Source organism: Bos indicus x Bos taurus, chromosome 2 (genome assembly GCF_003369695.1).
Source record: "Bos indicus x Bos taurus breed Angus x Brahman F1 hybrid chromosome 2, Bos_hybrid_MaternalHap_v2.0, whole genome shotgun sequence".
Lineage (NCBI taxonomy): Eukaryota > Metazoa > Chordata > Mammalia > Artiodactyla > Bovidae > Bos > Bos indicus x Bos taurus.
Window position 1 is genome coordinate 125,730,125 of NC_040077.1, and position 27,646 is coordinate 125,757,770.

The 27,646-nt window shown below is 54.5% G+C and overlaps 1 protein-coding gene across 1 annotated transcript in view; it reads left to right on the top strand.

Annotated features, from left to right (window-relative positions):
• Positions 1-27,646, top strand: part of SLC9A1 (solute carrier family 9 member A1) — a 52,099-nt gene that overhangs the window by 1,787 nt on the left and 22,666 nt on the right. The gene's annotated exons all lie outside the window — the stretch shown is intronic.

Below are 27,646 nucleotides of genomic sequence, written 5' to 3' on the forward strand. Positions count from 1 at the left end.
TATACAGTTTATGGGACAGGGGGCCTTGGGAATTCCTGAAGTCTGGTTTGAGGCGGGGGAGGGGGAGTGGAGCACGGTCAGGCTCACCTCCAGGTTGCACCCTGCAGTGTCTCAAAGTGCTGTCCAGCCGGGCCAGTCATGGTGGCCTGCCTGCTACTCAGCCAAGTGGGAGAGGGACGGGTGGAGAAGCTCAGGATGTTCTGATATGAAGAGACTTTGAAATGTTCTTTTTGGAAGAAGGAAACAGAAAAGTGGTTCCCCTCCAGAGGCTGTCTCCCCGCTAGGTCTGGGCACTCTGTTCTGCTGGGTGATAGATGCTGGAGATGCTCCAGCTAATAGATGCTCCAGATGCTGCTGGAGCTCACCAGAGCCTGTCCAACCCAGAAGTCCCTGGAAGTGGTGTCCTGGGGGGCTTTGACATCCGCCTTTACCTTTTTAGCCCCCAGCCAGCTGTGGAAGGCACGAGGGCCTCGGACTCTGCTGGTTTGGGTTTGGAGAGTTTGTGATTCTTGGCAGGATCCTTGCAGCTCTCCCAAGGACACGCGGGAGCTGAGGGCGATGCCAGGCTGGTATGAGGCAGGCTCCGGAACATGCTGCAGGAGGGCTCGGGTGCTTCTGTCGTTACAGATCTAGGAGCTGGCTTCCTGATTCAGGGCTTTGGTGCTGTGACTGTGGCAGGCCTGTACATGGGGCTGGGCCACCAGCACCTATCCCCTGATGGCAGCCGGGAAAAAAAAAATCAAGGCCGGGGCGAGGGGAGTCGTGTGTACTGATTCTGACAAACACATGACCTTGAACAAACTGGGCTTTTTTCTGCAAGTCTCGCCCACCTGTGAAACTGGCAAGAATCTCTAAATTTGACCATATCCATTGAATCCTGAAGCCCCTGTGTCCTATTTTGCTGTAAGAACCTGAAGTGACTGATGTGTCATTTGCCTGTGTGAGACCGGGAAGAGGCCTCACAGGCACTATTTATAAATTGCCCTCCTCCTCTCTCCAACCCCGTCACCTCCCAGCCGCACCTGGCATTGTGTTAGGGCATGGGGCGGGGGGCTGGGGGACTAGTGCATGCGCGGTGGGTCTCAGTGACTTCTGGTAGGTCGACAGCATGACCACTGAGCTCCTACTCGGGACAGTCAGGAGTTTGTCTGTGCAGGCCTAACTCCAGTCCCAATGGGACCAGGTTTGGCCTGATTTGTCCCCGCCAAAACTGTGCCGGGGCCCCGGGCAGTTGGCAGAGGTGGTGCCATGACACGGGTATCAGCCTAGAAGTTAGGAAACTTGGCCTTTTGTCCCGTCTCCCTTGTGACCTTGGGCCAGTGACGCCTCTCCACTTGTCAGTTGATCTTTGTGGCTTCTTCCAGGTCTGACATTTCTGCCATTCCACTGACTTGGGTAACCCTGGCAAGTCATTCAGCCTTGGGCCATAGTTTTCCCATTGTAAAAGTGAGGATGCTGGATATGATCTCTGAGGGCCTTTGCAGTTGCGAGAGACTGTGTGTCTGCTTTGACAGGACGTTTTTCTGCCTCTGGAAATAGAGGTGCCCTCACACCTGGCCATCCTGGGGAAGAGAGTAGAGAGAAAGGTGATCTTAAGGGTCCCTGTTCAGGTGGCCAAAAGCGAATGCCCATTTCCCCCTCTTTGTTTGGCTGTTTGTTTTTTGGCCACACAGCTTGAGGGATCTCAGTTCCCCACCCAGGGACTGAACCGAGGCTGCAGCAGTCAGCCTGGAGTCCTAACCCCTCGGCCACCAGGGAACTCCCCCGCCCCTTTGCAGTGTTGAACTGAGGTTGGCACCCCTCTGCCCCTTACCCTCTCTGACCCTCAGTTTTCTCAAGTATAAAAAGGGGGAAATACTAGTATCTAGTTATGGTGCTGCTGACGTGGTGAGGACAGAAATTAACACGCCTGAAGCTGCCTTTGTGCTCACAGGAAGCACTCAGTGAGGCGCAGCCACCCCTGTTTGTAGTTCAACCACCTCAGGTAAACGCCTCCCCACCTCAGCCTCCTAGAGCCTTCCTCGGAGGCTGGAGGATTACGGATCTCTCGGCCTAGGCTGCCGCCAGGAGCCCCTCCTTCAGGTTTCAGGAAGGACTGAAAGTCAGTCCCACCGACTTTATTCTTCCTTTCGCTTTAGCAGGTCCTGTGGGGAAGGAACATGGTGCCAGCTGACTCCGGGGGTGGGCTGGGCGGCCGAGGCCATGCTCCCTCTCTACTACACTCTGGAGCCTTGGAGTTCATCTTGGGGTCTTGCCCCTTCTCTCAGCGCTCCAGCGTAGGTAGGCGCCCTGTTGGAGGCCTCATTCTGTCATCTGTGGCAGCTGCTTCCCTTGCACGTCACCTCTCCTTTAAGAACAGAAGGTTCTGTGTGCAGTTCTACGCTTGTCCTGGTCGTGGAGCTGAGCCTCAGGTAGACACTGGCCGAGGGCGGATGGCGTTAGAGCCTAAGATTAAAAAACAATTCTTCACCTGTACACCCATGGCTGATTCGTGTCAATGTATGGCAAAAACCACTACAATATTGTAAAGTAATTAGCCTCCAATTAAAATAAATAAATAAATTTAAAAATAATAATAAAGTGATGCTATTAAAAAAAGTTATTTTGGCCGCACAGGTGTGGCACGTGGAATCTTAGTTCCTAGCCAGGAATTGAACCGGTGCCCCCTGCAGTGGAAGCACAGAGTCAACCCCTGGACCTCCTGGGGAAGGCCCTAGAGCTGAAGTTCTAGAGGAGATGCTTCTGGGTTCTTTCTGAGTGACTCAGTGGGTGACATGGGGCAAGTCTCTTCCCTTCTCGGGCCTTTCCTGTCTCTCTGACAGTCTCCTTCTCCAAGGGATCTTCCCAACCCAGGGATTGAGCCCAGGTCTCCCGCATTGCAGGCGGATTCTTTACCAGCTGAGCCACAAGGGAAGCCTGACAGTCAGAGATTCTTGCCTTTTTCCTCGTGGGGAGGGCCTAGTGATGTGAGTCGGGGGTGAGCCCACTGGGAGAACTGTGAGAACGACTCCAAGCCCTGGGTAGGACCACTCCGCATCCCACCCCACCCCACACTGGGGTTTGGACCCTGCATGAATCCCGCTTTGTCTCTCTGTTTACCTGGCTCCCAGTCCTGTGTGTGTTTCAAGGGAGCGCCTCGCTGTAACCCAGCTCTCCACTGGCACCCCATACAGTTGTTCACCCACGTCCAGCTCCTGGCAGCCTGTGAAGCAGGGATTCAACTCGTCTCCTGACCACAGACAAAAAAAAAAAAGCCTTCCTTTGTCCCTTCACAGCTTATAGCTTTTCTTGGTTTTGGTCTTTGCAAGGTGCGTCCTGACGTGTCGTCCTCAGAACAGGTCTGTGAGGAGGGGAGATGGGAGTCGTTATTGCCCAGTTCACACATGTGGATATCAGACCCAACGGCTGGTTTCCTGTGTAAGACTAGAACTCGCTTCTCTCACTTCTCAGAAGGAGAGAGGAACAACTTAAAGGTCACCTTGAAACTGTCCCTAGAAGTCCAGGTGGAACTCTCCAAAAAGGAAAAGGTGACCTTTTTCTCTTTGGGAAGAAACAGCAGAATACCCGCGGGACAGTGTGGGGAGGTCAGCTGGGCCCTAGGAGGGAGTTCAGGTAGGAGCCCTGGGTCCCGGGGCTCAAGGACACTTGGAGGGCCTCTGCTGGTCGTGTGGCCTGGGCTTCACTCAGCTGAGCCCCCATGAGATGCCCCTCTCCTCTCTGTCCTGCCCCTTGCGGCCGCTCCCCCTCTAGTTCTGGTGGGAAGGACAGACAAGGTCACAAAGTCGAGGCTTTGCCCCTGGTACCTGCGTGACCAGGCACCTGGTGTCTCTGAACCTGACTTGCCTCATCAGGAGGGTGAGGATGCCTTCTCTTTCTTCCAGCATCGAGACAGAGGCCAAATGTGGGATGCCCAGCACGGAGTCCAGCGCTGTGGCGGCTTTTCAGGGCCCGTTCAGGTTCCTCCCCTTTGGGCGGTCTTCCCAGGCCACTCCAGCCCACAGCCATTGCTTTCATTTCTCCCCCAAAGCCGTATCCCGTATTGTTTATCCACAACTTTGGCGTCCGGCCTAGCCTGCCCTGTGACATCTCTTCTGCTGGGGGGGCTGTGTGTTTTAAAAAGAATTACCATTTATTGAGTATATGCAGAGTAGTGTCAGGCAGAAGTAATCTCGTTTAATTCTTACTAAAATTGGATGAGATAAAGGCTATCTCTGTTTCGCAGATGAGGAAACAGCTCAGAGGGCTTATCCTCTGTGATGTGGAGCTGCCGTTGTCTACTTGAGTCATGGTACAGCTTCCTCTCAGGGTACAGCTGCATCTCCCACCCTCACGTTCCCCTCAGCAGATGCCTGGCCTCTGCAGGGAGTAGCTGCCCAGCTCACCACACCTGCTAGCGGGGATTTTAGTACTCCCTGTCGGAGCTGGCGGCTTCCCAGGTGGCTCAATGGTAAAGAATCTGCCTGCCAGTGCAGGAGACGCGGGTTCGATCCTTGGGTCAGGAAGATCCCCTGGAGAAGGAAATGGCAACCTACTCCAGTATTCTTGCCTGGGAAATCCCAAGGACAGAGGAGCCTGGCGGGCTACAGTTCATGGGATTGCAAAGAGTCGGACATGACTTAGTGACTGAGCACTCACCCCTTAGGGGCTGGCACTTGTTGATGGCAGGAGCTCTCTCCCTCCACTCAGAGAGCCATCGGGGTTCTATGCCGGCATCCTCTGTCCCCATGAGCCTGCATGTGTGCACCTGAATCCCGCAGGGCTGGGCCTATCCCTTGTCCTCTGCTAGCGACCCTGCCTGCCATCTATTTGTTCTCTCAGTGGTCTGATCCAGAGTGCTTCTTCCCTGCTTGGACCGGGGAGGACCAATTAGAGGGTCATTTCCTTTTGCCAGCAGGGGTGGCTAACCTTGTGATTACCATCTCCTGCCTCTGGGTGGGAAGGGTGCTGGGCTGCTTTGGGTTACCCTTGGGGCCCAGCAGGGTCCCCAGAGAGGCAGCCTCTGTGTTGAGAGCAGGTGGCACAATTGTCTTTAGCCCTTTAAGGCATGTGGAGTTTAGTACTGATTCTCATTAGTATTGTAACTTGTTTCCAAAGCACTTGCATATACACTGTTTAATTCTGATCTTCTCAGTGGTCCTGTGGGCTAGAATAGCAGGTGGTGCTTTTGTTTTCGTTAATATTTATTTATTTGGCTGCACTGGGTCTTAGTTGCAGCACACAGGGAGCTTCAGTTTTCGTTGTGGAATGAAAATTCTTACTTGCGACATGCGAGATCTCGTACCCTGACCAGGGATCGAACCCAGACCCCTTGCATTGGGAGCACGGAGTCCTAGCCACTGGATCACCAGGGAAGTCCCTCGCAAGTGGTATTGATGTACCACTAATGACATCTGATGTACCAGATGTCATTTTACATCTAAGGAAACCTCAAGCAGGTCACTTAACAAGTAAGGACTCAGTCCCCAGACTTATAACCCAAAACCCTGTCCTCTTTCCTGCCTGGTCAGGTCATTGTGAAGACAAAGGGAGACCGGAGGTCCCAAGAGGCTTTAGCTAGAGTAAATGACCAGACGCATCCCTGTTGGTAACCTGAACGGTTGACAGGAGGGACAGTTTCCTCTTGGAGGAAGGAAGGGCGAAAGGAGCATGGTGGTTTGGGTTGCTCTGGAGCCCAGGCCACCTCAACTCCAAGTCCTTGACCCCTCACACACGCCTAGTATTTGTATGAAGAAAGAGCGTGAGCGTGTGAAGGCTGACTCAGCTTTGGAGTCTGTCCTTCTCCTAGTCTGTGGAGCAGCAAGCTTTTGAAATGGAGAGCTTTCCCTTTCCCTTGATGTGTTGTAGGCCCTCTGGGAGGAGAAAGGAGAGGCAGAGGAGTGAATTATAGCAGAAAACACGTGGGATGGGGCAGAAGAGGGAAAGTCGAGAGACCTGAGATCTGGTTCCAGCTTTTTGCCGCTTGTGTGACCTTTTAGGCAAGGTGCTCTTCTCTGAGCCCTCATTGCCTCATTCGCAGTGTTTATGTTAGATACTTGTTAATTATGTGAGCCGTCACATATCAAGCTCCTGTTGGAGACACTGTGTCAGATATTGCCCAGCTGGAAAGCACTGGGGTTGAAGCTCAGATCTGTGTGACTTTGCAGCTGGTGTTTTCCATCATCATGCCCTGATTCCCTTTCAGTTCAAAAGTTTTCTTTTTCCCATGATCATTGTAAAATAGGGAGGGAATGAAGGCATTGCAAGTCTTGGCTGCTCTCTGTGGATCATTTCTTGGGTTGAGGGGTGGTAAAACTGTGCGCCCCCGTTCCCTGCAAAGCCTCGCTGTGAAGCAAAGAGGCCTTCTCGGAAGTGGTGGCATTCGGAAACACGGGAGGGACCTGGGCTCCCTTCGGAATGCCAGCCTGTGTGCAGCTGGCTGGCAGGCCTGCCTCTCTCCCTCCCTCCTCCTGTCTCCCTGCCCTCCCCCACCTCCCCCCTTTCCTTCCGTGGTGGGGAGAGAAGGCTCACTCAGCAAACCCAGGACCTGGGTTATCCCTGAGTCATCCATCGCCTGTGTGGGCCTCCTTCTGCAGCGCTCACTGCCCCTGCAAACGTCTGAGTCAGACACGTCTCCCCAAGGTTGTCTGCACACACCGCGCTGGGCCCGACCATCTCTTTAGATGCCGACAAACATCAACTGGTACTTTAAGGCAGCCCGTGATTACATGTGGGTATTTTTAATCTTATAGGCTAATCTAATTTTAACTGAACTAGGTTTTGAATTGGGCTCGGATCAGTGGGCTGCCCCCACCCCCTTCCCTGAGATCGTGCTGACTTCATTTCCTTACCCCCTAAAGTTCTATCAACATATGAGGCCAGTTTGGGGGTCTGTTAGGTCAGACGTGACCCCTGAGTTCTGACACTGACTTGATGAGAGCCTGGAGTTTCCCCAAATTACCCAGTCAAGCGCTTTCCTGAAAAGATAGCGTCCTTAAGCAGCTCTGAGCGAGATTCAGAAGAAGTCCTATTCCTTCCCTAGTCCCCTTCCCAGTCCCTTGTGGGGGACACTTGCCCCTAAGCCCAGACTGGCCCTTCCACAGCGCTGGGCCTATTTGAGACCAGGTCACAGAAGGCAAAGAGACAAACTCACAGAGGCTCTGGCTTTGGGCTGGCCAGCCAGGACTGAGGGCAGCTAATTAATTCGTCTGTTCCAGCTGAGGTCGTAGAGGGAAATGAGCCGAAACCCACCAGCAGGCTCTGAGCTTGGCGGCCCGTCCGGAACCAGGAAGAGTGAGAGACCCAGGCCTGGCTCACCGGGAGCTTCCAGTCTGCTTGGAGAAAATGGTCTCTGTGTGCTGAGGGCTGGGCGGACTCCCGGCAGAGGGAAAGTTCAGAGGGAAGAGGCAGTCCCCCGAGGGCACAGATGGTTAGGGAAGGCGTCTCAGAGGAGGGGAACTTGAGCCAGTCTTGAAGACGGAGAGGAATTCGGGAAGCAGGCAGGACAGAGATCTATTCTTAGTACGCGATTCCTACGAGAATGTCAGCCCATTGAGGGCAGAGCCTTCGTTTGCTTTCTCCTCTGTGCCTGGCATGGAAGAAGGGCTCTGAAAGATCTGAGGGGACAGTGAGCGTATGACTGACTTCCATGCAGAGACAGTGTCCGTGGGAAGCGTTTGAGGCAGCCAGGACACCCGCCTGACACAGGGATGTCAGGCGTCAGCCAGCCCGCGTGTAAGTGCCTTCCGCCCCTGCCTCTCCCATCTCCCTCCGCTTCGCGCTAATGGAGGGTCTGCAAGGGCATCCTCTCTGAGCTGGGTGGGGTCTCTCTGGGAGAGTCTGGATCCATTTGGTTTGCCCTCAATTTGTGTAAGTAAAAGCAAGATACCAGAGCTTCCTCAGGGAGCTGCCAAGAGCCCTAATTGAATTTAGCTTTTCCCAGTAAGATTCCTCAAGTCATCACCCGCACGATGACTGTGAATTAATGAGACCAGTGGCCATAAACTATGCAAAAAGGCAGTCTCGCTAATTTATAGTTTACCCGGACAGGAGGACTTAAGGCTTCTCTTTGTTTCTATTTATGTGTTGGGGGTGGGCTGGGGCCAGAATCTCCATTCGGTGGCAGATTTATTTTCATAATTTGAATACGTAAAACACATTCATGGTAAAACAAAACAAACAAAAATAAAATCCAGCAGTAGAGAAAGGTATTAAGGTAAATATTAGCCTCCTCACTTCTCTGACCACCTCCACTATCACACTCCCCAGAGGTTACCCCTGTTAACTTTCTTGTGCACCTTTTCAGAAACTCTCATGCATGTACGAGTGTGGGAGGACAAATTTAGCTTTTTTTTAAAGTGTATTTTAAAAATTTTGTTATTTATTTCTGGCTGTGCTGGGTCTTCATTGCTGTGCAGGCTTTTCGTTGCAGCCAGTGGGGCTACACTCCGGTTGCAGTGCACAGGCTTCTGATTGCTGTGGCTTTTCTTGTGCGGAGCACAGGCTCTTGAGCAGGCGGACTTCAGTGGTTGCATCATGTGGGCTCAGTAGTTGTGGTTCCTGGGCTCTAGAGACTAGGCTCATGGGCTTAGTTGCTCCATGGCATGTGGGATCTTCCCAGACCAGGGATCAAAGCCATGTCTCCTGCATTGGCAGGCGGATTCTTTACCACTGAGCCACCAGGGAAGCCCCCAGATTTAGTTTTTATCAAGCCACCTGTGTAAGGTAAAGAGCTCTAGGCTTGGACTCAGGGACTGGGTCTAGTCCTAGCTCCGCCTCTTTCTATGAATATTGATCTGTGGCACGTCATTTTGCTCCCCTGGGCCTTAGTTTCCCTGTCTGCCGGTTTCAGTTGCTGAAAGGCTCTCTGGGACATTCCAGTAGGAAAGGCAGTCATCCCAGGGGAGCTCCTGCTCTTGTGAGGCCTGCGCAGACAGGCTCTTGGAGGGAGATTTCCGCAGCCCCACTGTTCTGGGGAATGCGCCACTGCTGTCATGAACCTTGGCTTCAAAGCACAGAGTTCTCATGTTCATGACCATGGTCATCTCCGACTCTGGTTCAGGGTTATGGGGTTAAATAAGTGGGTCCACACAGAGCCAGCTCTCTTGCTTGGGAACAAAATACAGGTGGGAACTTGTGTGGCTCTGACTGAGATGCTGAGGGGCTCAGAGAGGAGGAGAAGAGATGAGGGAAGGCTCCCTGGAGGAGGTGATCTTGAGCAGTGGGCCAGATGAAGAAGAGGAACATCACTTGATGGAGGTGGGAGGCTTGCTGTTCTGTCAAAAGAGCTGTTCCTGGCCAGGAAGCTATTTGGCTTTGTCCAGACAGGTCCATGCAGGAGAACCAAGTGCAAGCCTTGCAACCCAGAAGCTGCTGCTCTCACCCATCAGATTCTTCAGGCCTTTGACTCTTTTACAAACCAGCAAAGAGCCTGAGAGCTCTGCTTTTTATTGGATCTTTGCCATCAGTCCAGGGGATGAGATCTTATCTCCTGGGGCCAGGGCCCACAGGAATCAGGATGTCATACCATGTAGGCAGGATGCCAGCATGGAGGTAGGGCCAGCTCCCCCCACTGAGCCCAGCCCAAGGCTCTGAGTACAGCTCAGGGCAGGAGGGGAGTCGGCACCCTACCACAACCCTCTGGGCCTGCCTGACTGGTGGAGCTAATAAAGACGCACAAGAGCTGCTTCTCTCAAGGAGCTTAAGGACTCGTCTGAGGAATTCAGTGTAGATGCAGAAGAGTCAGGCAGTAGAAACTGGGTGTGAGTCGAGGTGCAGATAGAATTCTTTGAGGGTAGAGAGGAGGCAGAAAGACCTTCCTGGGACTTGCCCAGTGGTCCAGTGGCCAGGACCCCATGCTCCCAACGCAGGGGGCCTGGTTTTGATCCCTGGTCAGGACTCTAGATCCCACAAGCCACAACTCAGACCCGGCACAACCAAAATTAAATAAGTAAATATTAGAAAAAGAAAAAAAGGAAGACCTTCCTACCTCGGAGGACCAAGGAGGCTTCGTGGAGATGACTGGTGAGCTAGGCCTTGAAGAACAGGTAGGATTTAGATGAGACGCTTGAGTGAAACAGGGCTTACTGGGCACAGCCCAAAGCTTTGACTCGGGGCAGGACTTTCGGACTGCAGAGAGTGGCCCAGAGCAGTTTCCTCAGGAAACATGGTAGTTAGGAACAGAGGCTTTGCAGCTTGACAGACCTGGGTTGAAATCTTAGTTCAAATCTTAGCTCAATTCTGTAGTGACTCAGGCAAGTCACTTTCCCTGTTTGAGTCTCAATCTGATGATTCCCGACATGGGGATCTTCCCAGGTGGCGTGAGTGATTAAAGAACCTGCCTATCAGTGCAGGAGATATAAGAGATGGAGGTTTGATCCCTAGGTCAGGTAGATGCCCTGGAGAAGAAAATGGTAACCCACTCCAGTATTCTTGCCTGGAGAATCCCATGGACAGAAGAGCCTGGCAGGCTACTGTCCATGGGGTCACCAAGAGTCAGACTCAACTTAGCATGCACGTGTGCAAGCATGGGGTAACGCCTGGCGGGGGTGTCGGGAGGATTCAGGGAGAGTGCCCTTGTAAGATGCGTGGCATAGAGTTTGACACATTCTGAACATAATGATCAGTGATGGCACTTAGGAGTCCTTCTAGGATCAGGAGGAGGAGAAATAGTGGCTTATTTTCTGTGACTCCTGAATCTCCAGCAACTGAAAAATCACTCAGCAAGACTTCCTGATCCCTGCTGGGCATCCAGTGCTGTGCTAAACGCAGGGGTGAGGTGGCTGCGGATAAATAAAATTTATTATTTCAGTGAAGTGGGTGGAGCGCTTTTGAGCATGCATCAGAAAACCTTTTGGAGAGATACTGTCATTCTCCTTTATACAAACGAGCAAAAGAAGGCCCAGAGCACTTGGGTGACTTGCCTAGGATCACATAGCCTGACTGTGGCACAGCTGAAGCCAGACCCAGGGCTTCCCATTCCAAGTGCTGCTGTATCTCCTACATAACAGTCCTTTCCCCACCTCGCTGGAGTAGCAAGACTTATCACTTGAAGCACTGAATGAGCAAAGCGAGATTTTGTATGACAATTTGATATGTAACTATAAAAGCACTGAATTTTGCAGAACAGATGATGATTTTTAAAATAGACTCAGCCCTGATGAGGTGCCAGGTGATCTGTGCCAGTGTTAAGGGCAGAAGATTCTGCCAGTTCATAACTGCATCACCTTGTCTGAGCCTCAGTCTCCACAAGCAAGTGGGATAATGTCTGTAAAGCCCCGAGCACATCATAAGAGCTCAGAAATGGGAGTTACCACCATCCTGTATCATTACAGGAAGAGGAGGGAATTCCCTGGTAGTCCAGTGGCTAGGACTCCGTGCTCTTACGGCTGAGGGTGTGGCTTCAATTCCTGGAAGGGAACTAAGATCCCACAAGCTACAAAGTGTGACCGGAAAAAAAAAAAAAGAAAAGAAATTGTTTTAAAAGAAGAGGAGAGGGTGAAGTCTAGCAGTGGAGGATGATTTTAGGTAAGGGGGCTGGAGGATGTTGGGGTAGGGCTGACTGTCATTGTGACTGGGATGAGCATAGAATGAGACCATGAGCTGAAATGTCTGAGTTTGATTGTCAGTTGGGAATCAGTCCACCCTAAAGGGAATCAGTCCTGAATGTTCATTGGAAGGACTGATGTTGAAGCTGAGACTCCAGTACTTTGGCCATGTGATGCAAAGAACTGACTCATTTGAAAAGACCCTGATGCTGGGAAAGATTGAAGGCGGGAGGAGAAGGGGACAACAGAGGATGAGATGGTTGGATGGCATCATCAACTCGATTGACGTGAGTTGCGTAAACTGTGGGAGTCAGTGATGGACAGGGAAGCCTGGTGTGCTGCAGTCCATGGGGTCACAAAGAGTCGGACACAACTGAGCATCTGAACTGAACTGAACTGGGAATGGGGAGAGACACACTCAGTTAACACTGATTCATGCCTGATAAATGCTGTGCTAAAGATGGAAAGATGAATAAATATAATCCTAGCCTCACGGGAGAGGCTGGTGTATAAACAGGCACTTGCCCTGTGCTGTGAAGTGCCGCAGCAGGGCCCCCAGAACTGTGGGCGCATGGGGGGAGTTGGGCCGTGGGCGATGGATCAGGAAGGCTTCCCGGAGCTTGACGGTTAAGCAGGAGTTTGCTCATCTCGCATGGAGGGGGTGCTGGGGCAAGGTAAGATGTGGGTGATGCGGAGCATAGATGATGCAGAGTCACCGACTTGTGCTTTTGAAATGCACGGCGCATCCTTCATTCCCTCCTTGTCACCCCCAAACGTGCTTCATCCCCCTGCCTGGCTGGGCAGAGAAGCCGAGCCTCCCTGCGGAGTAGTGAGCACCCGGGATGGGTGTCCTCAGACACAGGTGGTCAGGGAGGAGCTGCCCTTGAGTGAGACCTCCGGGTGCCTGGCCTTGTGCTGAGGGCTTCACGCAGCCTGTCATGGTCTGAGTGTCCCCACAACCCTGAAGGGTTCGAGTCTGGTGTCTGCCTTTATCCAGCTTACAGCTGCCTTGGGAAAGTGAAAAAAGGGAATAATGACATGCTCCCTGATAGCTGCTGTGGTGGTGGCGGTTTAGTCACTAAGTCGTGTCCCACTCTTGCAACCCCATGGACTGTATCCTGCCAGACTCCTCTGTCCATGTGATTTCCCAGGCAAGAATACTGGAGTGGGTTGCTGTTTCCTTCTCCAGGGCACCTTCCTGACCCAGGGATCGAACCCAGGTCTCCTGCATTGCAGGCAGATTCTTTACCAACTGAGCTGTGCCGCTGCCTGAAGCCCAGAAAGACTTCAGGGAGGGGAGAAATGAGGCTGAAATGAGCAGGGGTCTTTGTGCCGGTGTCTTAACCCTCACATGGTGGTGGTAGGGAGTGGCAGGTCAGGTGAGGGTCGCAGCATGTGCTGTGGGCATGGGTGGGCATGGGTGGGCAGCTGAGAGGAGGCCGAGTCAGCTAGGGGGAAAGCCTGGGCTAGGGGTCGCTGAGAAATAAGATTGGGTAGGTGGGCTGGGATGGATTGCGAGCATCTAGAACTCCAGCCAGGGGGCTGCTGACTCACAGGCCTCTCTGGCTGGTAGGACAGACGGCTCCATGGGTCGAATGGAGCCCCTTCCTTGTGTTTCCACCTCTGACTAAGCCACGACAAGCATCTCTAACCCGGTGACTCCAGCAGTCTCCTGGCCCACTCCCCTCCACAGAACAGCCAGTGCGGTTCATTTAGAAATGTAACCCGCAACATGGTGTTCCTGTGTTTGCTGACAAGTGCTCAGTCGTGTCCGACTCTTTGCGAGTCCATGGACTGTAGCCCGCCAGGCTCCTCTGTCCATGGGATTTTGCCAGGCAAGAATACTGGAGTGGGTTGCCATTTCCTTCTCCAGTTCCTATGTTTAAAATCTTTCAATTGCTTCCTGATGAACTTGGGATAAAATCCAGGAGAGGTGTAGCCCATCTACCCCTCTCTCCCTCACTCCCTGCTTTTCTTTCCCCTGCTTCACTCACACCAAGCTTCTTGGGTTCCTCAAACCAACCAAGCCTTCCTTACCAGACCTCTTCCTCCATGGGGCCACGGCTCTTGCTTTCCCCCTCCTGGAAGACTGATTGGAGACGGCCACAGGCTGGCTGCCTCATTCAGGCTCTAAATCAGATGTCACCTCTTCAGATAGGCCTTCCTGGCCACCTAGTCTAGCATGTAGCACCCCTCACCACCCCCCACCCCAGCCCACACACTTCTGGGTGCTGAGGTCACAGCTGGGAGCAAACTGAGGAGGCTCCTGACATCAGGGGGCTCACAGGCCAGCGCGGGGCGTTGGACAGTGGACACAATGGCAGGTGGTGATAAATGGCCTGAAGGAAATAGATAGGAGAAAGATGTGCTGCTTTGGATGGTCAGCAAAGCCCTCTCTAGGGAGCTGGCTTTTGAGCTGACCACATGACAAGAAGGAGCCTGTCTTTCAAAGATCAGGGCCCCTGAAGAGAGCATGTTTGAGGAACCTGGGGTAGAGTAAGAGAGAGGGGGTGGTGTGAGGACAGAGAGGAAGGTGGGAGCCAGACAGAGGCTGCTCGGCCCGTGGGCCTTGCGTTAGGCATCGGACTGGGTTCTGGATGTGCTGCCGCTAAGCCAGGCCGGTGTGCAGATCACTGGTCTGACCCGGGGAGGGATAGGGCTAGCATCCTAGGGGTCAGAGATGGCTCCCAGAGCTGGCCGGGGCTCTGGGCTGGCCACAGCGAGCCGAGCAAAGCAGGACACTGGCCCAGGGCTATTCTGCCAGGTCTGCGAGAACAGGAGCAGAGCTTGGGAACAGTTACCTCTGGCCAAGCCAGAAGCAGGAAGGAGAGCCCTGTTCAGAGAGAAGTGGACCGGGAGTGGGAGGGGGGCGAGAGCTCTTGGGGTGGGGAGGGGCCAAGTGAGGTGCCAGGCTCTGCTGGACTCCTGGCCCAGCCCTGCACCCCCCCGCCCCGGGCAGGATGTCACCAGACCTGTCGTGTGGGAGGCGTGGCACTGCTGAGCCCCAGGACCCTGACATGCCTGTTCCCGGCTGAACCCTGGGCCCACGTGGCCTGGGGAGTTATCAGGCCCAGAAAGGGCCGGCCTGGAATCAGAGAATTAGCCTCGATTGTTGACAGGGATCCTAGAGACAGAGTCAGGAGTTCAGGGGGTGTAATGGAAAAAGATAAGGGCGGTGGGGTTTAAGAGGCCTGGACTCGAATCCTGGCTCCTGGTCACCCAGCTGTGCGGTGACTGATGGGCGGCGTTGGGAGGTTCGGTGACGGTGCTGTGGGGAGCACGCAGCAGCGAGGGCTCATCCGTGTCTGGCCCAGCCCCCTGTGTCACAGAGGAGGAAGCAGAAGGCCAGGGAGGAAATGGCTTGCCCACAGGCCACAGCGGGCGGTGGCAGAGCTGGGTTAGTTCAGGTCTCAAGCCCTGGTCTGGAGCTCTTCGGCGGTGGTGGGAGTGGGCCTTCGCTCCTGCTGGGTTCCAAGGGGTGAGCCCGCTGCCCCCGGCGCCCCACCTTCTCCCCGACTCGCCTCTGAGCACCTACTACGTACACATCTGCAGGGCTGTGTGGGAGGCGGCTGACAGTTCTGTGTGGGAGATAGACATGCAAACAGCTTAAATACAAGGCAGGCCGGAGGGACACCGGCAGGAGGCGCGATGCCGCGTGGGCCCTGGTGGCAGACGGGCTCCGTTCTGGCGCCGTCTCTTAGAACAGAGTGGTGCTGGGGCCTGGACCGGAGTCGGGCCCCCGTGGAAAGGCCTCTGGTCCGCGGCCGAGCAGTGAGGATAACAGTACAGTGGCAGCAATTGCGGAGGTTTGGGAGCGAGGCGTGACTCCCTTCAGGCCGTGGCTGAATGGCTTGTGTTTAGGGCGAAGGCCCTCCTGGCGGGTGGAGAATGAACTCGGTGACGTTTTCCCCCATGTTCTTGGCTCAGGGAATGTTCCGCCTCCTCCCTCCACGGATGATCATCCTTCCTAAGAAACTGATCAGATGGGAAGCTGCAGGAAGTGGTTTGGGACAAGGACTGTGTAGGAGTTGGGGGGAGAGCAGAAAGGATGTCGCAGAAGGGGGATCAGTGCCAAGCAGCAGGAGGTGACTGTCTTTGGAGGGGGTGGGGGAGCCTGGGCAGGCTGGAAATTTAAAGCACAGGGCGGTGGTTCTGGGGAATCCAGCTTCCTCAAAGCTCCTCTGCCCCTGGTCCCTGGTGGGGAAGAAGGTGAGATCAACTGGCAGGGTCTGGCTTTTCTGAGTCAACGGGAGCTGGGGTCCTAATGGGCTTCCTGGGTGGCACTAGTGGTAAAGGACCCGCCTGTCAGTGCAGGAGACATAGGATGCCAGGTTCAATCCCTGGGTGGGGAAGATGCGCTGGAGAAGGAAATGGCAACCCGCTCCAGTGTTCTTGCCTGGGAAATCCCATGGACAGAGGAGCCTGGCGGGCTACGTTCCATAGAGTTGCAGAGTTGGACATAACTGAAGCGACTTAGCACTGAGAACAGGGTCCTAATGGGAGAATGTGAGACAGCAAAGTCAGATGGCTGGAGCACTGGGCCAGGGGTTTGAGCTAATCCCAAGCCCACCTCTGCTGCTTAGCTGTCCTTCCACATTTGAAATTCCATCGTTGTGGCCCAGGGCCTATTATGGCAGGTGGGTGGGTGTGTGCAAGGCTTTCTCTCCCTGCGCGGAGCACTCCAGCCATCCCAGCTCCCAGTAGGCTCAAGACTTTAGTTTTGGGCCTGGCCTCTGCTCCCTTTTGGTCTGGCGGGTTAAACTGCAGCCCTCAGTGTGCTGAGCCTTCCGGGGAGCCAGGCTCCACCCACTTGATGTGAGCAGGTGACTGAACCACAGTGACTGGTGGTTAATATTGAGGAGCAAGCCAATCTTGAAGCCAGGGGCAAGGCTGCTTCTGCAGAGAGACACAGGGACTCTTTGGGGAGATTCGGGGCATCCTTTGGGCAGTCAGGGTTCAGTGTGGCCTGGCGGCTTAAGGTCTTCAGAATCTAACAGACCTGGTTTTGAACCTCAGCTCTGTTCCCTTCAAGCTGTATAGCCTTGGGCTAAGGACCTGTGTGACCTGTGAGCATTATTTTTTTCTGGAAATAATTCTCACCTGCATTTTTTAAAAAACCTTTCCCCCTCTGTTTATTTAATGGAGGAGTAATATACATCCATGGGGCTTCCCTGGTGGCTCAGGGGTAAAGAATCTGCCTGAGGTGCAGGAGATGCAGGAGACACTGGTTCGATCTCTGGGTTGCGAAAATCCCCTGGAGGAAGGCATGGCAACCCACTCCAGTATTCTTGCCTGGAGAATCCCCATGGACAGAGGAGCCTGGCAGGCTACAGCCCATGGGGTGCAAAGAGTCGGACACGACTGAAGCGACTGAGCACGCCTGCACCTACATACGTACATACAGTAGATTACACTGATCTTAACGTATACATACAGCTTGCTGATTATTTACAAATATTTGCACCCAGACGGAGATAGAGGACGTCTGTGTACCCCGCCAAGTCCCCTCTGCCTTCCCCAGTTTGTACCCCGACGTGCCGCCGAGAGAGCCACCGTTTTGACTTCCGTCATTGTCACTTGGTTGTACCTGTTCTTTGACTCTATATACCTACAGCCAGACACAGGGACTCTTTGTATCTGGCTTCTCTTGCTCAGTGTTTCCTGGAGGTTCCCCTTTATCCTCGCCTGTCCCAGCGGTTTGTTCTCTCTGTAGCTGTGTATGGTATCGCCTTGTGTGAGTAAGCCATAGTTGATTCATTGTGCTGTTAATGGGCATTTGGGTTGGTTCCCTTTTTTGACAATTATGAATAAAGCTGCTATGAATATTCTTATACGCCATAGGGTCTTCGTGAAAATTGAGATAAACAATTACAGCAACATGTTTAATACTGAGATTTTTTAAAAAATCATTTATTTATTTAAAAAAAAATTTTTTTTTTTTTTGGCTACACCATGCAGCATCCAGGGTCTAGTTCCCCAACCGTGGATCAAACCCACACCCCCACTTTGGACCACCAGGAAAGTCCCCCTAATACTGAGTTTTGACCTAGATCTGGTGCTCAGAAAATTCTGCCCAGATTTTTGTTGTTGTTGTTTGTAAAAAGGAAAATAACAAAAACAAACCAACAAACACTACATGAGTATTTAAAGAAAAATATTCAGGTCATATCCTTTTCACTCCACCTCTCCTTACCCGCCCTGCTCCCCAGAGTCACCCCCCCAAAAACCCCCGCTTAGAACCGATCACTCTTCACAGTTCAATGTGTCTGCCTGGACTTTTCCCTACAGTTGTGTGATGTTCTTTTTAATAAAAGTAGTTTCACGATAATAATCATGCTGTCCATAATATTTTGTGACTTCACTTTCGTCATTAAATCTGCTCTTTTAAGAGTCCCCTTATCCGCCTCAGTGGAGCAGTTTCGAGAGAGACAGGCTAGGTGAACTCTTGAACTGGTCTTTGGGCCTTCCACTCTAGCCTGGCCTGACTGCCCTCGACTTTCCTCTGTGTGGAGCCCAGGGTGCAAGGTCTGGCTCAGTTGTGCCCTATCTGAGTATGTTCTTGGGCATAAGTGCCTTGAGCTTTGTTTTTTTTCCTTTTTTTTCCTATCTTTGACTTGGGAGAATCCATACTTGCCTCAGAAGGACGCCGTGATGTTCACATGAGACCGGGTATGGGGAAAAGATAAAGCAAGATGGAAAGTGACGCATGTGTGCTGTTTATCATGTAAAATCAGGGGCTGTCAGAGGTAGAGGAGGCCTCTGAGAAGCTCACTCAGCCCATCATCCGGCACGCTGAGGAAACAGTGGCCTGGGGAAGGTCACAGAGCCAGCAAGTGATGGAGCCAGACCCGAACCGAGGGAGGTGTTGGAGCTACAGCGTCCCAGGGGACCTCCCCCAACCTCCGTTCCCCTCTCTCTGGACCAGAGCTTGGTCCACTTCCTACCTGAGGGGACTCCCTGCTAGGGAAGAAGGGTGGTCTAGAAAATTTCCCAGGCTCAGTCTCTCCCCTGGTTCCTGGCTGAGGCCACTGGGTGCTAGAAATTCCAGGCAGTGGTCTGGTTCCCCACCCTTCCCTGGTTCAAGAGTGCAGAGATGCAGGAGGGTGGGGGACAGAGGAGCCTTGGATGGGAAGGAGACGCAGCCCTGGTCTGGGACCTGAAGACCCGGGGCTCTGTAGCTCCCAGGGCTCTCCATGGGGCTCTGCCCCATGGAGCTCGCTTCTTCCCCCTTAGAAGCCAAGCTAGCACCCCTGCCCCTGTCCTCTCAGACAGACAAGGCCTGGATCTGAGTAGTCAGCTTGTAGCTCATTGTCCAGTTCTCCTGAACCTTCACCCTCACAGCTTCTACAGGAGAGTTGTAGGAGGTCTCCCAGGCTGGGGAGATTACAGCCTAGGCTGAGGTCAAGAATCTGGAAGCAAAGGCCTGACCAGCGTGGGCTGGGCCTCTGTCTCACCACCCGGCTCCTTCCCAGGAAGCATTTAGTGTGATAAGATACGGGCCCAGGTGGGCTGCACTTTGCTTGGTGTTACCGCCTGCAGTGCCAGGTACACAGTGGCGCAAGTGCCTCCTGTGCTCTGGCTCCTGCCTGTCTAGGAGGCACGGCTCATTGTGAAAGCACCCTGGGCGGTGATATCAGGGAGCCGGGCAGGCCCTTCCTTGGGAGTGCCCTGTTGGTCCAGGGTGGAGCCTGGGGACAGCCTCTGAGCCCTGGTATCTGCCTTCAGGGCGAGGTCGTGGAGTGCCACGTCTTCTAGTGGCAGTGACTGGTGGCGTCACAGGAGTCCGGCCCAAAGAGTAGGGGGCACCTCCACCTGGTGCCCGAGCCTTGCCCTCCAAGGCCCTCTCTGCCTTCCTCAACTCAGTGGGCCTCACCTGACCCTGTGAGGTGGTGGAGGTGTCCCCATTTGTAAAGGAGGACCCTGCGGTCTGGAGAGGTTAACTACTTACCCAGGGTCACACGCACCAGAAAGCAGAGGAACTGAGTGACTTTGAAGTGTAGGAAACCAGAGTGAAAGAGCCCCTGAAGTTCCCTGGTCCTTTCCCTCCACAGGGGAGCAAACCAAGGCCCTTAGTTCGGGCAGTGTGGGGCCTGGCATTCAGGGACAGTTTTCTGTCTTTTCCACTGGTAACAACAATAGTTATTCCATTCCAAGGCCCCCAGCCTGCTCCTTGGAACATTCTGAGATTGTTCCTGGAGAAGGAAGTGGCAACCCACTCTAGTATTCTTGCCTGGAGAATCCCAGGGACAGAGGAGCCTGGTGGGCTACCGTCTATGGGGTCGCACAGAATTGGACACGACTGAGGCGACTTAGCAGCAGCAGAGATGGTTGCAGTGAGGTCCATTCTTCAGAGAATTGAGAAAACAGTATCCAGATCATTTTCTCTGTGGCTCAGATGAGGAACCTGGCTAAGAGCCACCCTGGAGGATGAGCCGCCGTCAGCTCCGGAGTCAACCTCCTGGGCTGGAGTCCTGTTTGGTCTTGCCACTCACCAGCGAGGAGGCCTTGGGCAAGTAACCTAGCCTGTCCGAGCCTCAGGTTCCACATCTGGGAATGGATATGACAGGGCCTCCCTCACAGGGTAGCTGTGAAGGCTAAGGAGCCCTCAGTGAGGCTGTCATCATGAGCATCCCCGTCTCCTGGGGAAGCTGGGCTGCTGAGCTCGTTAGAAAACCAGGGCTCCACCTGGAATTCCAGGCCTTTTGTCGCCCAGGCATGCCCACTTACGTCCCGTGTGAAGGGTCATCCGATTGGCCCTGCCCACGGGGAGGCAGGTGCTATGGAGCCTTTCGCTGCGCCTTCCTGGGTGCGGTGCGCTGCCTTCTACGGGACGGGCCGGGGGCAATTAGACAGCTCGGCAGCCTCTCAGTCTGCCTGGGCCCTTGCCCCTCCGTGCCTGGCTCCTCACCGAAGGACTCCCGGCCTCCAGCCAACCGCATCTGAGGATGTGCACAACCTGTGCCCTGAGGACCAGAATGACAGCAGGAAGCCGTTATGCATCCTTTCCTATCCAGCAGCCTGGCTTGAGGGCAGAGCTCAGCTTCCAGGGTCCGGCAATCCTGGAATCAAACGCCAATTGTCTTGCTGGCTGGCTGTGTGCCGCCTGGGCAAGTTCTTTAGGCGCTGAGCCTCAGTTTCTCCCCCTCAAAAATGGGAACAGTAGCTGTCTCAGGTATTGCTGAGGTGAAATGAGAACGCACAGGGCTTGGTGTGAGTCTCCCTTCCTGTGCTGGTGGCAGCTGGAGGGCTGCAGCACGCCCCTCCGAGGCAGTGCGCGCAGGTCCACCCCAGGACTGAAGGTGCCTCTGCAAGGGTCCCATTCCTCTTCACCAGGGTACCAGACAGCTCCTGGTTCTCCCACAAGCACAGCAGATGCAGAACAAGGGCATGTGAGTGCCGCCAGGGGTCCTGGAGGGAACCAGAGGTCTAGAGTGGGTGGGTGGCTCCCCCCCATAAGGAGTGACAGAGCTGGCTGTGAACTGAGGCTTCTGCTCCCAGCACAGGGGGACAGAAAGCCAGGGCTCGGAGATGGAGGCAGCCTGGTTGAGCCATGGCTCAGGAGTCAGAAAAGACTAGCTCTGGGGCCCTGGGTTAGGTCCCTTCACCTCTCTCTGCCTCCATTTCCTTTGCAGAAGGAGGATGGCAGTACCTGTGTAGAGAACTTTCAGGAGGATCAGGCAGTTAATGTGGACAAAGCATCACAACGGAGCACTAGGAAAGGGTAGTTAAAAGAAAAAAGGTGGGAGTCATGTGAGGGGTGGTACCATGTTCCGGTGAGGACTGGATTTGGGATGTTGAGTCCTGGGTGGAGTCTGGCACTGCCATCACGTTGCAGTATGACCTTGGCCAAGTCCCTGCCCGTCTCTGGGCTTTCTTCTTGGCATTTGTGAAGTGGAGGGGTCAGATTGAGATGGTCTGGGGAGATCCTGCCTCCTGTGGCCTCCCTGGCTTTTTTGCTGCCCCTCTTCTTCCCCAGGAGAGGCCCGAGTCACTTTGCTGTTTCTGGAGCCCTGGGCCTTCCTGGCACCAGGACCGAGGCCTGCAGCCGGCCGTGTCCTCATCTCTGCAGTGTCCTCTAAAGGGCAGCCTCCTCTGAGCATGCTTGGCTCTGTGTGTCTCCGGGCTCCTGGAGGCCTGGGGCGGCACACTGTCCCCGGTGGAATGGGGAGGAGGCTGGGAGAGGCCCACCCGCACGCCCTCTGTGTCCCCCTCCTTGCTGACGGTCAGCCAGCTGGGATGTTTTCAGGAGAAGCATGTGGACACTTTCAGGGCAGACCCTAGACCGGTCCTCGGGCATCTTAGGGGGGACCTCTGGCCTCCCCACCCCAGCAGCCTACCTCAGGGATACGGCTGCTGAGGGTCCAGGGAGCCCGGGTCTGCACGGCCCAGCCACATCCCCAGCGCCCCAGATCTGTGTTCAGGTAGCCTGGCAGGACATTCTGTGGATCTTATAGGGAATGAGAAGTAAACCCAGTGGGGGCTCTAGAGGGCCTCTCTTCAGCCTCCCCTCAGCACCTCCAGAAACTCCTGCCAGCTGGGCTCAGCCTGAAATTGATGCTGACAGGGACAGGGCACCCTGCTGTGCTTCGGAGGGGCTGCCCCAGGATGTGGCCCCGTCTCCTGGGCGGCTGTGCTCTGGTGCCAGCAGGCCCTCTCCAGCCTGGGACTGGGGCGCAGCGTGGGGACCGGGCCCTCCGCTGAGCTCTTTCTTTGGCAGTCCCTTATTCAAGATGTATCATCGCCTCGGACCCTCAGAACAGCTCTTTGACATAGACATGATTGTGAACCTCGCTTTTCAGATGAGGAGACAGAGACTCAGAGGGGCGAGTGCCTGCAAGTAGGTGGCAAAGCCAGGAAACAGATTACTGGGTTCTCAGGACCAGGCGCCCCGCCTCCCTGATTTGTGTTGAAACTCGAGACAGAACCCGGGTGTGACACCCCTGTTTGTTTTTCCAGCGTCTCCCTCCGAGCCCACTAGCTCCCAGCCCACACCTGAACCACCTCCCCTGGCCCAGCCCTGCTTGGAGCCCAGGACCAATCCCTCTGCTTCAGTCTCCCAGGGAGCTGGCTGCTAGGGCCCCCGGGAGAAGCCGCCTCTGGCGCAGACCCGCTGCCCGACCAGGGTGGGTCCTGCTCCCACCAGGGCGTGACTATGAGGCTGGGCAGTGATGACCACAGCTCCCTGGGAGTTTATTAATGCCTCTTTTACTTCCTTTTCTCACAGCCACCCTGTGCCACAGTGCTGTTGCTAGAGAGGCAGGAAGCGGGGTTCAGGGCAGTACCATGGTTTGCCAGAGATCACAGAGGAGTTCAGGTTTAGAGCTGGGACAGAAGCCAGCACCCTGGTTGGCAGCCAGGACTCTTCATGCTGCCCCGTGCCGCCTCGTGCAGTCTTGATCAGCATGAAGGCTGCTCTGGCCCAGACATCATGCTTGTTGGCATGGGCAGAGATGGTGAGCGTTGCAGAGCCCTGGCTTTGTCCATCAGCAGGGCTCACCGGTCAGACGTCAGAACTGGAAAGGCTCTTGTTATGCCTCTGAGGAAGGGGGAAACTGAGGCCAGAGAAAGGCCAGGGCTTGTTCAAAGCACCTAGTGAGGTGGTGGCAGGGTCTTGACTGGAGCCCAGGTCTGCTGATCCCCGGCCTGGCTTTGGCTCAGGTGCTTCTCCTCTCAGTGTAGCTTTCTGGTCTCTGCAGGCATTTGGAGGTGAGATGGGGGCTAGGGCTCATCCATCTGTTGGAATCTTCCAGAAGTGGAGCCAGCTGCCCCCAGAGCCTAGACTTGCTTGCTAGGCAGTTGGAGAGCTCTGCTCCACCCCAGGGTGCTGAGCCTGGGGGCAGTACCATCTCCCGCCTCCCTCCCCGAGGGGCTTATAGGCAGGACTGTCAAAGCCCTCCGGTAGCTCTGCCTGGTCCACCGGGTTGACCCAGAGTTCCCTCTCCAAGGTATTTAAGGCCTTTCACAGTCTGGCCCTGTGTGAGCACTGGACTGGGAGTCAGCGGTGTCAGCTTTGTGACCTGGCTTGGCTGCTACCCATGTGATCTTGGGTCAGTGTCTGGACCTCTCTGAACTTGTTTCCTCATCTGTTGTCTGTGTGCCCTGGGTTTTAGCGAGGACCAGAGGAGAGGCTGCTTTATGACCACTTCTTCAGATGATTATTTCCTCCTCGGCCTTCACTCTCATTTGTGCCCAGTAGAAGCGCTCTACCCACACACTCGTTCCGTCTGTTCCGCCTTTCTGGACACTGGGGGCTTTGCCTGGAAGGCCTTCCCTGTGCCTCCCTAACCCCAGCCCTTCCTTCAGGCTCAGGCCAGTTCAGCTAGTGCTTAGTGCTCACGCGCTTAGAGCCAAAATTGAAGATTAGGTTCAATTAGGACAGGAATCGTGCCCTTGGATAGTCATGCAGACTCAACAAGGAAGTTTGATGCTTGCCCGGTGCCAGGCTCTGTACTGTGTGGGAGTCAGCAGTGAGTAGGACAGGGTCCCTGCCCTTGAAGAGCAATCTGGAGGAGAGACGGCCAACCAGCCCCATGGTGTGAGCAGACTCTCTCGGTCTGCTCCGGGCTCCTGTGTCTGGGTCTCATGCGGTCCTCGCATCAACCTTGTCAGGTCACGAGGCAGAAGACCATCATCCGTTGAGCAGATACTGATGGCGAGCCTATAGCCTGCCAGGCACAACTCTAGCCGCCAGGGACACAACAGAGATTGCGGCAGTCTGCCCTGACGGAGCTCACGTTCTGGGTCACGGGGACGTCAGTGAGTGCATACAAATGGTCAGGAAATGCCAAGTGCTCTAAGAACCATAAAGCAGGTTAAGCAGAGAGAAGGGAGGGTATGGGACCTGGTAGAAAGGAGGACCTGCCATTCACCTATTCAGTTTCAGGCAGAGGAGCTAACAGGTGCAAAGGCCCTGGGGTGGAATCGTGCTTGCACTCAAGACAAAGCAAGGAGGCCAGTAGAGCCAGAAGGGAGTGAGGGTTTGCCACTGGATTGGATGTGGGTTGTGAGAGGAAGAAAGGAGTCAGGATGATTCTGACGGATTCTGATTCAGGGTCTGGGCCTGAGCAACTGAGTGATGCTGGGGAGGTGGGGACCACTGCAGGAACAGGTTTTGGGGTCAGTGCAGCTCCCGTGTCCTTGTCACCCTGCAGGTCCACCCCATGCACACCCAGACACACTGGTCTCAGGGTTCCCCCATTCCCCCGCCACCCGCCTTCTGGACTCCTCCCCATCTTCTCAGGCCCGCTCCAAGCTCTGAGAGGTCACCAAAACACTCTAGTTGAGGGGTACCTGGTCTCCCTTCTTCATCACTACCCCAGACGCCATGAAGCACAAGTGGACTCTAGCCAATCGAGCTAGGAGGGGTGGAAGGGGCCCAGATGCCCCCCCTCGCCAGCCTGCCCCACCGGAGTCCTGGTCTCCCTTTGCAGCTCCCCCTCTCCCCTGCGGCCGCTGAAAATGGGGCGCCCGGACTTGCTTTTGCACGGCTATTGTCCTGGAAATGGTAGAATTTCTCTTTGTGTTGCTGTCCTGCCACCATCTCTCTGTACTCCCCCTCTCTCTGAGTGTGGTGACATCGTGAGCAAGTTCAAGTTATATATAAAGGATTGAATTCATTATTAGGCTTCTAAGCGGAGTGACTTGCAACTGGGACTCTTAAGAACAACAGGTATTTGGTATCCTCAATTTCAGTTTTCTCTTAAGCTTGCATTTGGCAAACTACGCCCTACCTCCACCAAAAGGAACAGGAAAGAAAAATGCAGCTTTCTCAAGGCTCTAAGGTTTCTGGAAATAGAACTTCTCTCACCAAGCCTCCTGTTTTCTTCCCCACCCCAGGTGTGGGGCAGACTGGTGCTTGGAGCTCCTGCTGCTGTCTTGAAGTCCTGAGAGCATCTGGCAGGAGTCATGACAGGTCCCGGGCATGGGGATGGGTGGGAAGGGCAGAGCCCCAGCTGGGGAGCTGCATACCTGGGGCATCAGGAGACGAAGGGGATGGTAGCTTGAAACTAGACTAACCCCTGGTTCTTTTCGAGCTCGAGCATCCTGTGCTTTCCTCTCCTCCACACTCCTTAGTTGAAATCCGGGGAGCCCAGAAGGGTCTCCTTTGCCAGGGGTGTGACTCAGATTTTTCTGATGCCTGTGGTACCAGGGGGTCAGGAGAAAGCAGAAACTGAGGCCCTCTGGTCTCCTTGCCAGCACAGAGGCACGGCCTGCCTGGGGCTCTTGGTGAAGGATCTCGGAGTGTAAGAAAGCAGGCTTCAGCCCGATGCCGTTGGTGCGGTACATCCAGTACATGATGGCACAGGCAGGGCCATACTCACAGGGAGGTTGATCCACGGGCCGGGGGGCGGGGCGGCCAAGGGATGGGACCTGGAGGGTGGGGTCAACCTGGGTCTGAAACACTGCTCTGTAGCCCTGGCTCTCTGACCTTGGGGCATATTAGTGGTCATCCCTCTGACCTTCTCTTTACTTACCTTGAAATGGGGACTGTAATAATGCCTGTTGCCGGAGGGTTGTTGAGAGAATTAAACAGGAAGCTGCAGCGTTTAGTGCAGTCTCTGCTCCATAGAAGCCAGTATAGCACTGTGTAGAATATACCATTTACACAAACATTTTTCTAAATGTTTATCTAGTCAGGCTGCCTTGGCCCTAGCTGCCGCACACGGGATCTTCGTTGAGTCATGTGAGACCTTTCGTTACCTCGTGCAGGCTCTCTAGTTGTGGCATGCGGGGTTAGTTGCCCTGTGGCGTGTGGGATCTTAGTTCCCCAGACGGGGATCAAACCTGTGTCCCCTGCATTGCAGAACAGATTGTTAACCACTGGACCGCCAGGGAAGTCTCTACACAAAAATTTAAAACTTGAGAAATACAGAAGAGTTTTGAAGTTTATGTCTCTGTTTCTGGGGTTAGGGGATTGTGGATTGGGTATTGAAAGAGGAGGATCAATGGCAGATAATTCCCCTTTGACTTAATGCACTTATATACTTTTGGGGAAAAAAAAAGTTTTAAAGGACCATGGGTTTCATTTAAAATCACCAAAGTAATATATTTCTATTTTGAAAAAAATCAAAAGTAGCTGGTGTGTATCACATGGTCCCCCATCAGGGACCCAAACCAGCCTCTAGAGTCTTTGGAGCCTGAGGTCCTACCCCACCCCCTCCGACCGGCTGCCTGGAGGCCTCTCCTTCGCCAGGCCCTCCGGCTGCCCGCTGGAGCTCTGTGTCTTGTCAACACACGCAGGCTGTTTACTGCCAGTCCCCAGCCCGTGTCCCTACTTCCCCTGCCCCGTGTGAGTCATCATCCACCTCCCTGTGTGGGGACACTCCATCCAGCACCTTTCCTGTGGGGGTGGGGAAAAGCTGCCGGAGGGAAATTCGTTCAGCACATGTTTATGGGGGGCTTCGGCGACTGGGGAGACTGGACTAGGTCCCTGGAGGTGCTGCCCCAGTGCAGGGTGAGGGGGGTGGGGTGGAGGTGGGTCCCAAAATGGGTCTTGAGACCCACAGAGAAGTCTGGTGGAGTGAAAGCCAGGGCAGGAGTAGAGCCTGGGTCAAGGCCAGGTCCAGGGCTGAGGGTTAGGGGTCCCTCTGAGCCCTGCGGTGTCGGCTCCAGTCCCTTGACTCAGGTCCTGGCACTCCTGCCTCCTCCAGCTGTGCCAGCGCCTCCCTCACTTGCAGTCTCATTTCCAGGCTGGTTGGAGGCTTCAGAGTCCTTGGAAGGCTTTGCAGATGCCGCCCTCTCTGTTCCTTTGTTCACTGTTCCCCCATCAGCCCTCTGCCCTCCAGACCCAACTTCAATCGCACATCCTTTAGGAAGCTTCCATCATCCCCTTAACTCACTTATCCCAAGCATCACTTTTGTGGGGCCCAGGGCCTTGTGCTGGGCTGCCAGGGGGACGAGAACACCAGCTGCAGAGCTCCCACCCCTCAGCTTGCAGGAGCACCTGACTCAGCCTGGGCTTTCAGGGAAGGCTTCCTGGAGGAGGTGACACCTGCACTAGGTTTGGAAAGGTGGGTAGGAGTTCAGAGTGAAGGATTGCCCTCTGTGTGTGCAGAGCTGGGATTTGGGCACTTCCAGCAACTGGAGTACAGGGGTTGATAGGTACGGGAGGTTAAGGGCTAAGG